General features: G+C 47.1%; 1 long non-coding RNA gene across 5 annotated transcripts in view; it reads right to left on the reverse strand.

The window, feature by feature from the left end:
• The window catches only part of LOC123619309 (uncharacterized), a 578093-nt gene that overhangs the window by 94572 nt on the left and 465572 nt on the right, over nt 1-17949 (reverse strand). For all 5 annotated transcript variants that reach the window (XR_012503694.1, XR_012503693.1, XR_012503691.1 and 2 more), the window contains one exon: nt 14635-14853. This is a non-coding gene — a long non-coding RNA (uncharacterized LOC123619309). The remainder of the gene's footprint in view (nt 1-14634; nt 14854-17949) is intronic.

The raw sequence follows: 17949 nt of genomic DNA on the forward strand, positions 1-17949 counted from the left end.
CGGAATCAGAGCTTCTATACCATAAGAGAATCGAGTTGGTTTCGTTTCATTCTTTTGTTTTGCTTTGAGAGCAGAAGGGGTCACCCGGAAATGGAAGGCATCAGAGTCTTTATTTTCCTGTTTGCTCTTCGTGGCCCGGCAAGCGTGACTGGAAGGGCTGGGAGATCAGGCCGGTTCTCAGCATTTCCATTGCTGGGGTCCCAGTTGGCTGTAGGACGAGGAGGATTCGTCCCGAGTTTTCAGATAAATTGCACTTGTGGTCTCGCCAAACTGCAAGCAGGAGTCTGAGGTCTCACTCAGAGCTGTTAAATCCGCCCCAAACCACAGGCCCAATGATGGCGTGTGGGGGCTCTGAATCATTTATTTCTCTCCTGTTTTCTACCTACCTTGCATCCAGAAATCAGAAGAAAATCTATTCTTAGTAAATGAGTTTTCTGGTTTTTCCGAGTTAAGAGAGCTCACAAGAAGGGGGGAAAGAAAAACAAAAAAATATAGCTGGGGTTGAAATTAGCTTGCATAGAGTTATTTTTCCCCCCTTGGACTAGATCTGACTTTTTTCCATAGTTCCTGAAAAGTGTGTTCTGTAGAAGTTTTCCACAAGCCTGATCTGAGGAAATTAGATCTGAGGTCACAAACTGTGAGCCTAACGAATTCTCTCAGCTTGTATCATGTGAAGGCAGGTCTCGGCAATCTCCCAGATTGCTCCTCGGTGCTTAGACGCCTTCAGGATGCAAGGCCAACAAATCTAAGTGCTCTGAGCCTCAGTTTCTTCATCTGTAAAATGGGGATGTGTCATATATAAATGGGGTTAAGGTGCCAGGCACTGTTCTAAGTGCTTTAACAATGAAAACTCTCACTCTTCACTTGTTATGGAACAAGCCCTATGGTGATCCCCATTTGGCAGATGAGAAAATGTAAGTCACAGAAATTGTAAAAAGTACTATGCATTATAAATCAACTACATTTCCATAAAATACATACATACGTACATACACGCATACATACAAAAAGTATTGTGCACGATTTGTGGCCCCCAGGGAAACTCAGTATATTAGGTCCTCTCTAAGATCCTGAGTTATCCCATTTGTCGTGGTGTACTGTCATTGCTTGTTCAACTGCCTGAATCCCCCACCCCACAGGCAGTAAGCTCTGGGAGAACAGGGGTTTCACCCAGTCCCCCATTCACTGGGTCCCCAGAACCCAGTCCAGGTCCTGGCCAGGAATGGATGCTCCAAAAGTGTTTCTTGAATAAAGTGAATGAATGAATGTATTCCAAGGTGGTAGCCACCCGGTTCCCCACCCGCGGCCTGACCAAAATCCCACCTCATCCCGCCAATCCCTCACCTGTCAGGTATTCAGGGCTTTGCAGGAAAAAGAACTCATACAAAGTCCAAAAGAAAAGGGGGAGGCAGTGAGTGAGTGGGAAAGTGGACCCCATTTAGATCTGGGCAGCGAGAAAAGAATTCCCACAGAAACTGCTTCCATGATCACTCTCCAATCTCTCTCTCTATTCTTGCTCTTGAAAGGAAAGAAACTGGATGCAAACTCCCCATAAACCATAAACTCACGGAGCAAGTCGGATCAAATATCAAATAACGAAGGAGCCCGGACTCATGAAATCATTTGTAGAACCAAAGTGATTGTTCACAAAAGCAAGCAGAGGTTTCCGAAGACATTGCAGAAAACACATGTTGAGAAGCACCGTTCACTTTTAAGCCGAAAAATTCTAGACCTAAGATGCAGCCAATGAGGAGAGCTAATTTGGTGGTTCTGGTGTAGGGGTGGCATGCAGGAGGGGACCCGAGCTTTAAAGCAGAAAACTCCAGCAGAAGTTGGTGGCAGAACAGGTTGAATTCAACAAATAATGAGTGAGTGTCAACTGTACATATGACAGTCACTGTGTGACAGGCTGAGTTCAGCACAGTAAATAAGACACACGGTCTCCCTTGCTCTTTGAGGGCCTAGATCTGATGGAGAAATTTGGAGGTAACTAGAATTTGGACAACCTTATAGAAAACCTAGGAACATACCTGTTGACATAAGTGAAAAATCTAGCCACAAAGTTCTAGAGAGAACAAAACTGAAGAGACAGTAAAGGATAAGTTTGAAAGTAATCAGTTATTCATTCGACAAACACACGAGTTAAGTCTTAGCCATATTGTGAAGTGGGAAAAGATGGGCCTTGTCTACATCCTCTTTCACCACATTTGTATGGTCTCCTGATTTCTCTCCCTCTCACCTCACCAAGTTCTCAGTTCTTTCTGGCCTCATCTCCCTCGACCACACATCCCACAATCTGAAAGTTCAACCTCAGCTCCTTGTAAGTAGGAAAGGAGTAACTAACTCACAGGAAGGTGCAAATGACTAAAGGCAGCTCAACGCATTCTGCAGCATTAGTCATCAAGCACAAACCAGCATCTGCATTTCATCCCATGTTTGCTTCTCCCAAAGAAACAAACCTTCAATCACGGAATTTCCAAAATAGAGGTTTTGCTGTGGGAAGACACAGGAAATGCAACCTTTTATAGCTACAGATTTCTTTTAAGGCATTTAATTCTGAGTCAACAGTTTCAGCAAACCATTTATTAAGCTCCTAATACATGCCAGGTGCTTGAGTAAGTGCCATTTTTGCGTGTTCCCCGCAGTGATCTCAGCCCAGGCCTTTGAAAAGATAGGAAGGGTGTACAGAGCGGGGAGAGGCACTCTGTGAACAGGCTGCAGTTCTCAGCTAGGAAGGGAGTCACGGGGGGGGGGGGGGAAGGGAGTGGGCATGGGGGTTTGGGGCAGGAAGGGGAGAAAATAGTAGCGGAGCATGAAAATAAGAACCAGACAGTGGAAAACAGCAGTCACAGTGACGGACGTGTGTGAATCAGTGAACTGGGGGCCAGGCCCTGACCTACAGCAGCCCCCCTAAGGCGCACGGCAGACATCAGGATGGAGGCACAGCTCTCGTCACCATGCCTGCAGGACAGCGGAAGAGACAGACTCTCAGACATAAGTAACCCAATGCAGGCCAGCAAGCAGGACACCCAGAACTCAGCCCGAGGCTGCCGACTTCGAGCACCCACTCACTGGGCCCCAGGACACTTTGACTTTCTTCTGGAGGGGAGGCAATGGGGAACTCCCAAACGGTATTCAAAAGGTACCCCCAGGTCAGTCTCCTGGCATGAGAACAAATCTCAGAGTATGGTTAGAATGATGCCTCATCTGTAAAGGTCAAGGAAGAAACACTGTCTTTGTCTAACTGACAAAGAAACACTGTACAATGTTCCCCTTAAACCTTCAAAGCAGCTCACGGGCCTTGCCGTGTGGAAAAAGCCCACGGAAGGGAAAAGTCTTGACCAAGCTTTCAAAAAGATCTGGGTGAGACCTCAGCCCTCATTAGTTATCTCCCTCCTCCCACACCAAGAAAAAGTGTTTGGGGGGGGGTGTGTTTGGTTTTTTCCCCTGAGATTCCAACAGGGCGGGAGGACAGCAGTGGGGGACCCAGGCCCAACGCAGAAACCCTCCACCCAATGTTGTCGGGTCCTGAGCTCCACTACTCACAAGCCGGCTTCGCTATTAAGTCTTTGTGAACCTTCAGTCCACACAGAAGTTTCCCAGCCTGGGCGACTCCATCCTGAAATGTTGTCAAACACAAGGAGTCTTAGTTTATTTCCAACCACTTGTGTATGTCAGTGATTATCGTTCGATGCCTTTAACTCCTAACAATGACATCATCCTCTTTCCTAAAGCAGCATCAGGCTCTGAGTTGGAAAAGTGACTTCTCGGGGAAACCTCCGTGGGTTTGGGTAATATTCAAGCTGTTCCCTCGGCCCCCAGGTCTGAGGCCGACTAATCAGGGAGGGTGGATAACCTCTGGTATTGTTGGAGATTCCGATCTCTGAGCGGAGATGAAAAGACCAGACCGGTCTCCATTTCCCTGGCTCAGTGGTCAGTAAGAATGCATCTCATCTCACAGGAGCCATGGGAGCCCCAGGCCTTGGACAAACTCCAATGCGGTGTGTCCTATCTGGGCCCCAGATGGTATCGCAGACTCACCCTAGGACATCAGAGGCCCCTTTGAAATCAAATGGCCCTTGTTCTACATGTGGGATCCCTTCGGCTCCGGGAGGTTAAGAGCAGCATCAGAGGCTAGAGAGTCACTTGTTTGGTTAAGTAACGTGTGCTGAGTTCTTGCTGGGTACCAGGTCCGTGGTGGGCATCGCCCTCGAGGTGATGGACAAGCCTGACCCCGGACCTGCCACCTGGAGCTTAATGGCTGGTAGGAAATGCAGAAATTCAACGAAATATTAAAATAATGAAGTAAATCGATATCCATGTGCACAGGGCAGCCAGGGAGAGGTTGTAGGGGCTGGAAGGGGGGTCTCTGTCTGGGGTGCAGTGGGGCGTCTTTAAGGAAGGCCTTCCTGAAGGAGAGATGCATGAACAGAAACGTGAGGGAGAGGGAGCCAGGTGATGGCGGTATTTGAGGTCAAGGAAATGGTCTGTGCAAAGGTCCAGGGGCAGGAAGGGGTGCCACATAGAGGAACCAGAGAAGGACCTGCATGGTTGGAAGAGAGATGCCAACAGATGAGGCCAGGAGAACTCAAGAGCCATTCGAGAAGTGAAATGCAAGGCCCCTGGCTCCTACCTGGGATACAATTAATGACAGAGGGGAAGCAAATGCAGAGAGAAAACTGAAAGGTGGACCCCATCAATGTGTGAGATGAGAAAGCTTTCCCTGAGGGTCTTCCCACTCCCCTCTTCACCACCAAAGGCACTGATGAGCACTCAGTGTTACAAGGGACTGTCAAGGTGATTACAATTCAGGCCACTGGGCATTCCTGAGGAAACGTGCTCCAGGCACTGCCCTTCTCTGGCCTGCGTAGCGCACATCTGTAGAGAAAACCTGACCCAACTCGTCACCTCTGCACAAAGCCGCGGTGACTACCCTTGCGAGAAACTGTGGCATCCTGGCCACAGTACCTAATCACCTTGGAAGTCAGCTGGATGGACAGACTGCTGCCCTGGGATCAGCGCTCCTCACTGTGTAACAGGGCCAGGACTAGGGTAAAGCAAGTGATGCACTCACCCTGGGTGTGAAATTTAACCTGGGGTGGGGGAAAAAAACCCCACCATAATTGGGAGAAATAATATTTTAACGCAGTATTTCAAAAATCAAAACGGATGCCAAGAGTCCACAATAAAAACAATTTCAAAAGTTTCAGTAAAGACAGGCTTCAACCCTGCCTGTGTACAACTCAGCCTCGCTTGACTCACCCCTATCCTGGCCCTGGTTCCAATAAAACTTTATTGACAAAGTCAGGTGGGCAGCCTACAGGACACAGCTTGTCCATTTCATTTTGCCAAACGATTGCATTAAACTCTTACTTGTCTTGATTACTGAGGTTTTGCGTGCTGCTTACATTTTGCATCTAAGGTAAGCGCCCCCCTCTTCTCAATGGAGTCCTGGTCCTACTGTGTGAGCTCAGGCAAATAACTTCCATCTCTGAGCCTAAATACACGCGGTAATGGTGGTCCCAACTGACAGAGCTGTAGTAAGGATCACCCTCATAAAATGCCATTTGCACAATTACTAGCGCTTGATATATGGTGATTGCTTTAGTAAATATTGCCTTGGTATTGATGTTGCTTTTATAGGAGTTCTCTCCAACGAGAACAAACTCTGGGCCTTCAGGGGACTTCTGAGGACTTGGCATTCTCTAAGGATGTGGCAACTTTCTGACTTAGGAACAAGCCTCCCTTTGGCAACTTGGAGCTGCCTGAAAAAAAAAAAAAAAAAAAAAACGGTTCAGCTGAGGCCAGAACCACTTGCCTCGTGGGCTCCCAGAGTTCAAAACCCCATCATGGGGTGGCCCAGACTCTCGCTATGAATTTGAACTTGTCCTGCAAAACTGAAGTGTTTCAGGACCCAGGCACGCAGCATTGTAAAAAGGGGCAATTAAACCTATAAAACCAAGGTTTACAGGGGGATTTATAGTGTCAGAGGCTTTTTATAGCTTTTTTAGATTAGTTTAAATAGAGGAAAAAAGAACAGGGGAAAGAAAAAGAAAGGACTTGAAACTTGAGGAGACTTGAAAGTTCAGAAAGAAGCTTTTAGGAAGCACAGAGGAGTCATAATCAGAGGCACGTTTTCCCATCTTGGTATCTCTTGAAAATTGAAGCAAAAAAAAGGCAAGAACTGCTGTCTCCCACCACTCCTTTTTCCTCATCCTTAGCAGTCTGAGAAGATTTGCAGGGGCTGGGGAAAGTCCTGCGGAGGGACTGGAGAAAGAATGCAGGATTTTGAGGGAACCAGCAGGTCCCTTGGTCACACGAGCATGTGTCTCCGGACCCCGGGAGGCAACAAGCCTCCCTGTACCAGGCAGGTCCGTGCGCTGAGGAGCTGGTCTGCAGTGGTGGGAGTTTGTCATAGGAGATGGTAATGTCTTCATCAGCCAGAGGGAGACTTTGGGCTTCAGAACACGGACCACATGGCGAATGCAAGTGTGAGTTCAAAGTCCTGCAGAGGGTGGTCTGAGAACCAGAGTTCCCTCTGGCTACCATCTTCCCTCTTCTCTTCCCTCCACCCACAGCAGCCTCCTTCCTCTTTCTTGGAAGCATCCGTGTCCTTTTTGTTTCCTCTGCTAAGACTGTTCCCTCTGCCAGGAATGCCCTTCCACCAACTTACTTCAAGTTCCTCAAACTCATCTCAAAGGTTCACTTCTTAGTAAAAGAGTTCTCCAAGATATTAAACAAAAAGTTCTCTTTTTCCATCTTCAGTTGCCTTAGAATGCCAGTTTATGGTATCTGCATTTTCATCTTTAGATAGTCTTTCCTCGGCCAGAATCTAACACAGAGAAGATACGGGGGAGGAAGAAAAGGTCATAGTGAAATGCAGGCTCCTGGGTCCGTTCCAGCTCTGCTAAGTGTGTGGTCTCAGACAAGTACCTGAACTTCTTTATGCTACCGGTGTTCTCATCTGTAAAATGGGCCCATAACAATGCCTGCCTCATAGGGCTCTGGTGAACTTTAACTGAGTTAACACATGTCAGGAGCTTAGAACCACAGCCTGATATACATTAAGCACTTAAGGAATGTTAGCTCAAAGCACTCTTCAGTAACATTTGAAGAGTCCTGAGGGCATGGTGACTGGCTGACTTTCTTTCCAAAGCTGATCTAACTCCGTTTGAAATTTTGGTTCTGCCACAAAAATCAAATTCAGTTCTCCCAGTGAAGGAGCTTAAACGTTGCTATTTCCTGTCCTAATTACAGGCTTGTTTCAGCTGATGTAACCCTTGTTTTCCATTAAATGTACTCAGGAATGTCTGGGTTGATTATTTCTTTGGCTAGGTCCTTAAAAAGTATTGAATATTTATTGGGTTCCAGGAATTCTACTAAATGCTTAAATACATTATTTTATTTCACCATATTTAATCATAATCCTGATTCTGAAATAATCATTTTTAAAAATGTATCAAGCCACAGTTATTGTGTTAAGTTTCTTAGCTCATTTAACCCTTGGAAGGGCCCCATAAAGTAAGACGTTATTATTACGTATGAGACCGGTTTACTTTTTCAAGATCACAGAGGTGGTCACTGGTGGAACTGTGATCTGAATCCAGGGATGGCTGATGCCAGAGTCTAAAGTGTGCCTCCAGCTCTCCCCTCTCCATCCTGCTTATGTAATCATAATAAAAATGTAAATCCTGATTTATGCAATAGCAATCCATAAACTTCATACTCAAAAGTTATCTATGACTTGCTGGAGAGTGACGGGGACTGACCATCACAACTCAGGCAGATTATACCCCAAAGCATGTGGGTGTTTCCTTTTTCTCACACATTTGCTATTTCCATGTTATTTTATTCTTAATCAAAGGTTAGACTCAGTTGCTGTGAATCACAGATGCATCTCCACCTTAAATTTCTTTAAAAACTCTGCATTTGGGGGGGGAAATTAGATTAAGATTTTTAAGTAGTGGGTTTAGCTCTTTTAAAAACTGTATTAAAAGAACATGTGTCACTCATTTTTGGAAAAGTAAATGAAAATACAAGTAGAAAGTTCAGCTATTTAAAAAAATGATAGTGAAAAAATTCGTATCACTCACATTTTTTGTAAATTAGGTGAAAACTTAAGTGGAAGATTTAGCTAATTTTTTTTTAAAGTTATAGTGCATTCCTGTGGGGAAAGTGAATTTTTTATAATGTGAATAATCATCTCTGTATGTCACCCCACACATATCTATCTGAGTTTTACATTTGGATTTTCTTGTATTGAGCACACCGTCTACACATCCTGGGAAACAGATGAGTTAGGACGACAGGACTCATTACATATTTTTCTGTACCTCCAGGGCTCTGCAGTAGGATGGAATGAAGTTCCGAGTATATATCCTGGTAATTCAGGCCAGCCAAATACACACGTTGATTTTGATTCTTTGTGGTTTCTAATAGCCTTCCCTTCATCCTGCACCTTTTTTTTTTTTTTTTTTTTTTTTTTTTTTCTGGGCAGGAAACCCAAAGGGACAGCAATCAGGAAGAGGATTCCATCCTTGCCTTCTCCCTTTCAGTGGAAGGGGAATAATTCAATCAGTCCACATACACAGAGCCTCATCAGCCAGCAGGGGAAGGCAGTCAGGGTGCCGAGTTGACTCAGTGTTCATTGTTTTCCTCTCTTCCTCTCGTCTTTTCTTCCTTCTAAGCTAAATCTAATGGAAGACGAATCAATCCACACCGAGAAGGGAAAAAAACAAAAAATCAGGCTTTTCCCTTGCACCGCCGCCTCCCCCGAAAAATTTTGTGTGTGTGTGTGTGTGTGTGTGTGTGTGTGTGTGTGTGTGTGTGTGTGTTTTTGGATCAGAAACACAGGACTTCCCAAATCAAGTTAAGTGAGTCCCAGATGTGGGCTCATTTCAAATGAAAAACACATCCCATCATTTCAGGCAGAACTCTGCTTGAGGAGACCGGTGATTGCAGGGCCTGACAACAGGATTTCTCTAGAGAGTTTGTCCCAGACTGTGGAGAGGAAGAGGGATGAAGGGCCTGGGGAGGAGAGAGGCGGGACTCAGGCTAACGAGCTGGAGGGTCGATGGGAACCAATCAGAAGAGTGGAAGGCATCTTTGGATAGCTCCCAGGATGGCGAGAACTGAAACTGCCACATGCTGAAGGCTGGGTTTATTAATGAGAAGGCACTAAATCTCTATTACACATCTTGGACATGTACCGCCGGAAACAAACCAACCCAACCCAACGAGACATGACAGTGATGCTCACACTTGTGGTCATTCTGGAGAATTCTTTTTCTGCGGGAGAATGGTAGCTGGCAGCCGGAATGCCGGGAACTGACGTGATGTGCAAATTAATAAATTTCTTTTCCAGGCCAAGAGGAGAAAAGGGCCTTTTGACAGCCTTTGATCCGGCCATTAATTTTCAAAGATTGATCAAGACACTAACAAGTCACATGCACTTTCTTCTAGCATTGCACCAAAAAAAGAATGCTGAACCATGTAACCAAAGACATCTCTTGGTGAAAGGTCTTCCTTTTAGCGACTATAATTCACATTTTCATCAATGTCATGCTGCACGTAGATGAAAACAGTCATTTAAATGTGTTTCTTCTGTCTTCCCCTAATAGGTTTGATTTAACATTTCTTGCCATCTGGTTTGTTGAACAGAAATATGGAAGTACTTTTATTCTCTACATGGTTCTTATGGGGCTTAGTCTAAGATGTGGCCTTTTTCTTTTTCACTCAACTGGACTCTAACCCAGATTTCCACCCCCAAACAGGCCATTTGGGTATTTTGGCAAGGCTCCGGTCCTTCCTTAAGCAGCACTGTTTAACCCAGCATAATTACTTTATGATGAACATCTTGGCCATTTCTTCCAGAGCACATGCAGCATTCCACCTCGCTCCATATCCCCTCAGCATCACGGCAGAGTTTATTAAACTAAATTGAGTCGGATGAGTTAATGTAGCTTTCCAATAATTGTATTTCTCAAATTGGTCCCATAATAGCAATAATTGCTAGCATGTATTGAACGCCAGCCCTCTGCTCAGAGCTTTACATTCACCGGCCCACAGATGCCTCATCTCAACCCTATGAAGTTAACAATGGGCCCATTTTACAGAAGAGGAGACCAAGATGCAGCCGAGTGGCAGAGCTGGGATTTGAAGCAATTCCCGCTTACAGACTTCCTTGGATTTCGCTTGTATCTTATACTTTGGCCCGGTGCTAGACTTCTAATGGAGCGCTGATCCTGGGCGGGAGTGTGGGCAGACTGTGGAGGGGAAGGCTGGGAAGGGCTTCGTGGTAGCAGGTACCGAGTTCCCGACGAGGTCACTTGACCGTGGGGCCTGGCCTTGGATGGAGGCACAGGACATCAGAACACGGGTGAGCGTGGGGCGAGGGACAGCTAAGGAGGTGGGCAAAGGACTGAAGCTATGACGGTTCCAACTCATACAAAGCCAATGCCCCAAACACACAACTTTCTCACATCTGTGATACGAGCCTATCTTATTAGCTTCCTGGGGCTGCTGTTACAAATTACCACACATTTCGGTGGCTGAAAAACAGCAGGAATGTCTTTTCTCATAGTCTGGAGGCCAGAAGCAGCCCACGGTCAAGGTGCCAGCAGGGCTGCACTGCCTCCAAACTCTCGAGGAGAGCGCCTGCTTGTCTCCCCAGCTCCCGGCGGTGCTGGCTTCCTTGGCCCGTGGCTGCAAAACTCTGGTCTCTGCCTCCACCTTCCTCTGTGTCTGTCCTCTTCTGTCTCTTGCAAGGATGCTTGTCTTTGGGGTCAGGGCCCAGCTGGGTAACCCAGGACGACTCCGTCTAGAGCTCTTTAACCTAATCACATCCATAAAGACCCTTTTCCCGAGTGAAGTCCCACTCACAGGTTCTGAGGGTTAAGATGGGGACGTACCCTTTGGGGGGTCCACCATTCAACCCACTACCACCTGTAAATCAAATACTAAATAAATGGAGTCACTGAACCCTTAGACTTGTAAAGTGGAATTTGGCTGAAAAGAAGGCAAAGACCATGAGCTGGAGCTTATCTCCTTCCTGTAAGCACTTGGCCCCATGCCCAACACCCAGGTAAACAGCTGGCGTCCGAGGGCCAGCGTGGCCCTCGGTAGGAACAAGAGTTGCAGCAGACCCTGGTTTAAACACAGACTCTGCTGTTTTCCAGTTACGGCTCTGGTAAGTCATTTTACAAAGTCATTTTACATCTCTGAGTCTCAGTCTCCTCCTCTGCAAAATGTGGTGGCAGCTCAAATGAAATAGGAGATTCCAGGAAAAGCAGCCGCCGGCCTTAGCTCCCAGTAGCCCGGCACACCCTCACCAGTGGGGGGGGGGGGGGGCTCTGCCACTCCTCCTGCACGCTCTCCCTTCCTTCCCCAACTTCAGCACCCCTTAAATACTCCCTTCATGGGTTTGTGGACTCCCACTGCTGCCAACAAGCCGGAGTGTGGCGGCCAGTGGGCCTGAGCCCCGGGCTGCCGCGAGGCACTTCTGGGGTATTAGCGTTACTCGTCTCTGGGACGGGAACAGACTACAAGTGCATCTGGTGATGGAAACAAAATGCTGGCTGGAGCAAGTTCGGGCGGCTACTTTCATCCTTCCAAACCAGACGTCTGCACACCAAATGCTCCCCGGAGCCAGGCACCTAACCAGAATGAGCGAAGCCGGCCAGGCGGGGCCAGCGGCAAAATCAAGAGTGTACGCCTCTTCTAAAGGGCCAGTACTGCTTGGCCCCGTCGGGCCGGTGCTACCAGATCTTCCAGTTCTGTGCAGAGAAGTTAGATCTCTAAATTCATACAAAATATTTGGTTACAACGTGTTTGCAATTAGTTAAAAACTAGGTAAACACTGTCGTTTTCACGGGTGTTATTTACCAAATATGTCTAGAGCCGCCCCTGCCCAGGAACGAGATGGACATGCACTTTCCTTGTCTCCACTGAAGGTAGTCATGGCCATGTGACTCACTTTGGCCCATGAATGTCAGCAGAGGTGACACACATCACCTCCAGGTAGAAACTGTAAAAGTCAGCACACCATCCCCTCAGACTCTCCTCATTTCCTCAATTACAATGGAAGCACACAAAGAGATAAGGACTCTGCCTTGGTTCTCGAGTTATTATAATAACAAATGAGCAAAGTAACCCCCACGGATCCCACCAGCAGAAACAGGATGAACACGTTGGAAGAGCAAAAAAGGAATGTTTGTTATTTATGCTCCTAAAATATGTGGGGGGCTGTTTGTTACTGCAGCACAATCAAATTTATTGTGACTGATACAAACACGATAGAGATGACACAAAACAAGTCTGTGGCTATTTCTCTGATCTGCAATTTCAGATGAATTGTTTTTCTCCTCTTTTTCACTTCCTTTGTTTCAAACATTTCCTTCTTTCATCATCTCTGTCAGTTCAGCTCATCCAGCAAACATTTATGAAGACTTCTATAAAGGGAAAACTGCTCTAACCATACCATAGCAACCATACCATAGCAACAACAACAATAACAGCAATCATTATAAAATAGAGGCTGCAGTCCTCAGACCACCAGCTCATCCAGCGCAGCTCACCCTTTTTGGTCCAACCGGCAGAGGCAATCCAGACCCCAAAGTAGTCAGACTCCAGAGTATTCCCCAACCCCCAACCCACCCTAACTTCTAAATGCTTCCATGATTTCCAGCAGACTCTGATCTATAAGAATCATGCTTACTCTCAGATCCCAAAAGGATGCTTGTGTCTCGTTTTGCAGAACCGGGTGACTCGTGGCAAGCAGGTTGTCTCTGGAATCGGGCTGACCTGATTTTATTCCCTGCTTGGCCACTTATTAGCTGTGTGACTTTATGCCCTGATGTTCTGTTGAACACAGTACAGTACACCTCCAATTTGGCAGAGTTATAAAGAGGTTCAAGCATAACATATAGCAAGTAGCCAAGAGGGTGGCCCATAGCTGGTGCTAAGTTAATGGCAACTTTTGGGGGAAGAGATGGACAAAACGAAGCAGAAGGGGTATCTGGAGTCACTTTAAGTTACAAGCTACAACTCAGCGTGCGACAGTGAGTTAAGCCGATGGGCTCTGGAGCGTGGCTGCCTGGGTTCAAATCCTCTCACTCCAACTGTGTAACTACGAGTAAGACACTTCCCTGCTCTGAGCCTCAGTTTTCTCAGCTGTAAAATAGGAACGATAACATGACAATAATAATAGCATGTGATTCCTAGATTTGCTGTGACAAGTGCCAGGCACACAATAAAGAGAAAACACAGATGAGACCTTCATGTCCTTATTATGTAAAAATCTGAGAGCGACACCTCATTTCAAGTCCGGTTTGGCCAGCGGCCCACATCTGGCCTTAGGTGAAACCTCAATCCGTGGGCTTGTGCTGAAGGAGCGTTCCCCCAGCCCAGCCCTCTGGAATCCACCTTTCGAAACCAGCAGTTTACAACGTCCCACAAGGCTTCATTGTTTTCCCCTCGGCGGGGAACACGTGTTCCCTCCACGCGCGCGCACTTGACTTTGAAAAACACTTGGTTGCGGTCTCTCTCACAGGCTTTTGGTCTCTGGGACTCTGGACAGCGCAGCAAGGCGGCCTGGGGAAACCCGATCTCCCCAGCCCTCAATTCTAATCGTGCTGTTTCTGAGACTGGGGCTCACCTATAAATCATTTTTAATGACAGTTCGAGAAGCAAGACGTCGCAAAGCAAATCTTACACGACGTTCTCATCACCAACGGCATTTAATATCCTAAATCAAATGCTTTATGGCGTTGCATCGCGGGCCTCCGGCAGAATGAAGGAGGGCTATTATTTTTTGCCTTTTGTGCACCTTTTGTGTGCTTGGGGTCACTCACTTTAGAGAATGCCTGGCTGTTATGCTTGGGGGATTTGTTTTGGGGGGAGTTAGGATGGTTGCAGGGTCCACAGGATTCTTGGGGGACCTTTACACAATGAGGCCGCCTGTGCGGTGGTATCCAGAGCTCGTAATATGAGAAAGTTATGAGAATATAAGCCAGGCCTGATCTGGGGTTCCTCGCCATTCACCTGAGGGGCCCCTTCCCTTGCAGGGAAGTCGATACGGTGAAAATCAAACCAAAGCGACAGCAAATAAAAACAGAGCCTAGCTCTCCTCTCCCCAAACCCCAGCCAGACTTGGGAATTAAATGCGAACATCTATGCACCAATTTGCTTCCATCTGACCAAGGTTTTTGGAGCATTTTCAATGTGCCTACTATGCGCCTGGACAGGAACTCACAGGGGTCAACACCATCCTTCTCAGTGCAACCTGATCATTTTCAACCGTCAGTGTCCAAGCACCGACAGGACGCAGGGAGCCCCACTAGCTGCTGGTGGAGGAGTGGCTGCTCGGGGGTCTGTCCCAGGCAGCAGCCTTCAAACAGTCAAAAGACACACAAACGTGCAAAACGGCGAGATCAAAAGCGGCTGGATGCACGTCGAACAATCCCTGCTCGATGAATGGTTAGTGAGTGAACTGCTTGACCAAAGAACAAGAGAACAAAGCGATCAGAATAACACAACTGTGCATGACAAGCCTTTGCTTCTTTCTGGCCCCTCCCTTCCCTCCCCGACACACGTGCTGTAGTCAGAGGTCCTGGCGTAACCTCTCATCAGACTCACCCATCGTGAGGGGTCATCCGTGTCTGCAAGGGAGACGTGCTGATGGTTCCCAACGCGACTTCTGGAAGCCTGGAGTTCCCCTCCTGCCTTTGGTTCCCTAGGACTGAGCCACAGGAAGGTTTTCTTCTTGCCTCGCCTGTGTTCCCTGGGCCAGGAGGAAGGTGGCTTAACTCCTGGTGGCAGGATGTACTGTGCCCTCCTGCTCAGATGCAGTGGCTCCTGAAAGAAGGGTCACAAGAAAAAAGCCGACATTAGCTGGGCTTCTACTATGTGCAGACACAGAGCTCAGACCCGTGCAGGCATCAGCACTGAGTAACTCCTGTATCGGAGTGGGGCTGGGAGCAGAAATTCAGACGACGGGGTAGAGTGCTTGGCACAGTGCGGTAACACACTAAATGCTTAAGAAATGGCAGTTTCTTTGTTATAGCCTCCATGATAAGTGAGGAAACTGAGGCTTGGAGAAGGGGAGGGAGGGAAGGAGCTATGAGAGGAGACCAGGGAGGTAACATCATCCAGGGTATGCGAGCTTCCCGATGTGCTAAGGGGCTTATCCTAACACTGGAGCTGGATAGCTGGGGTCAGTTAATTCACCTCTCTGAGATTCCAACAACAACAACAATAATAATAACAACAATAGGTTGAATCCTATGAAGGTGCCAGTTTCACACTTCAGTGATGTTTGAATGTCAGTGATTTCATTAGCTTCAGTTCAATAAAAGCAACTTTCTCATAGAGTTCCTGTGAGAATAATACATTCCGGAAAAGCTGTGCAGAGCACCCGGTAAACACGAGTCCCTCAGTCCGTGGGAGTTAGTTTTTAGTTATCTTCCCCACGGCTTTCTTGGACGAAGGAAGAAACAAGATCTATTCATATCAGCACTAGAAGTAAAACCGCTACCATGTCTTCCAGCCCTGGGAAGCCCATGTCATGGGGGCCCCATCCCCACCTCCAGGGGAGGGTGATAGGGGATCAGTAATTTCCTTCATCCAGCCACACGGGTAAATGATTTACCAGCTGCCCCTAAGCCCCCTCCCCTTTCCACCGCAGGGCAGAGCTCTCCAAGCCCGAGCACCCTCCTTTGAACCAGAACTCTGGAATTGTTGCTGGGGAGGGTCTCAGTGTCCTTTCTTTTCTTCTTGAGGGAGGGGGGACTGGGCGATGGGGCAGACGGCAGGTGTGTATTATACATACAGCCGGATGGGGGAAAGGAGGCCATTTCCAGAAGTCTGTGTTAATTAGAACGTGGCTTCCCCAGAGCCAAGAGTCCCTCAGAAACATCTCCATCCTCATCCTCATCATTGTCAGCATCACTGATGTATCATCATTGGCCACAGCTTCATCACCCTTTTCTTTTCATCAGCTACTGCTACTGCTTCCTTTTCACGCCTCTCCTCCTCCTCTTCCACTGCCCCCTTCTCCTCCTCTTCCTCCCTCCTTTTTCTCCTTCTTTTTCACCGTCAGCCAAAGCCACTGGATTCCAGGCTCCCTTCTACATTCTGTTGCCGTCTTCCCCTCCTGGGTCCTCATTCTACCCGAGGTTTTGGGTTTCTCCTCTTCCCCCACCTCCATCATGATTCAACAATACTCAAAGCTTCAGACCTTCCCCGATCCTGCTGTCCCTTCACCCCTGCGACCCCTGCCACAAAAACCTACCTATACCTGGATGCAATGGGCTCAGTGGCACCCCTTAGACTGCAGCTCTCAGTGAGTGGGCTCGAACCTCAAAACCTGCAGCTAGGCAGGCATGCTGAGAGCAGACTGAACCCTTGTTGGGGTCTTCAACAGGTGAGGGGGTGGGTTGAGGAACAGATCAAAGTAGAGCAGAAGAGAACCCTCCACTCTCCTCAGTGCTGTGCCATCAAAACCAAACCAGAGAATACTTCAGAACTCTGGGAGTGTCTGCCTTGCTCACACACTTAACCACCAATTGCCAACAATCAACAGGGACTGGATCCCAGAAGGTCCACACCTAACACGGCCATGATTAATTAGATCAGAATGAGCCCAATCTGGGCAAATTAGAGTGCTTTTCCATGGAATTTGGATGATGATGGTGGTGATGATGATAATGGTGATGAAGATGATGTAGACCAGTGTAATGATGGTGATGACAATGGTGATGGCTGTGGTGTGGTGGTGACAATATCTCTATGTCAGCCACTTGGATGGTTTACCTACATTGCTCCTTACAACCTTATACGGTAAGGAGGTAAGGAAGTAATTAATAATATTCTTATTGTATAGATGAAAAAAGCAAGACAATTTCCCAAATGCACAGAGTTGGTAACTGGTGGAGCAGGGAAAGCCATTCAGCTCAGAAAGAATAATGAAAGTAAGTGTGAGTAACAGAGGTAGAATTCTCTCCAGGGTCCCAGTTCTAGAACTTTCTTCACCCTACTTAAACCCCTGCCCTTGGGTTCTTTGACACCCCATTCCCATTTTTCTTAAGCTTCAGTTGATTTCTATTCATTTCAGTCTGACAAACACTAATAAATAAAGCCACTGAACTTTCTTTGTCTCCACCTAAGGTGTATGGTGATTCTTTTAAAAGTGACTTTGAGTCAGGGCCAAGATTAAGGTGAAACAAATTGTGTCCCTAGGGCACACAATTTAAGGAGGCACTCAGTCTCAGGATCAGGCAAGTGAGGGTGGGGGGCATTCACACAGATCTGAGAGTAAGCGCCTCCTTAACGTTTTGCACCCTAGGCGCCTTGCTTCCTTCACTCTAAACTCAGCCCTGCTTACACAACTCCCTTTCCTTTTCTATCATGGTTTACCCAGCTATAAAATAAGGACACTGAACCTGGAACTGCAAAGAGCCATCTTGGGTGTAATATGCTGATTCTGGCAAATAAATGACATACTTGCTACAAGCCCCACATCCCATGTCTGTGGCAGACATCACTAATCAATCATGGCTTTTCAATGAGCCTGGACATATCCTCAGAATCCAACTCCACATAAAGCCACGAGGATCTACTACCAAATATTTAGAATTGGCAAGTAAGAGGAAACTTTTCAAGGGCAGGAACAGGGTTTTTTTCTCTCTCTCTTTCTCTATCTCTCCAGCACCTAAAATGGTACCTGATACAAGATGAAGGTCTGCGTATTTTTTTCAAATTCAACTGAAAGTTGATCAAGAATGTGCACAGAGAATTATGTACACAGGTGGTTACTGTTCAGATGAATACCCAGACAAACATGGATGTTCGCGTGTGCACGCACACACACACACTTCCATGCACCATGTAATACAGCCTATGTATAAATGGGGCCAGCTTAGGCCCCAGACAATGAAAAGATCATGTTCCCTC

This window comes from Camelus bactrianus, chromosome 32 (assembly GCF_048773025.1).
Source record: "Camelus bactrianus isolate YW-2024 breed Bactrian camel chromosome 32, ASM4877302v1, whole genome shotgun sequence".
NCBI lineage: Eukaryota > Metazoa > Chordata > Mammalia > Artiodactyla > Camelidae > Camelus > Camelus bactrianus.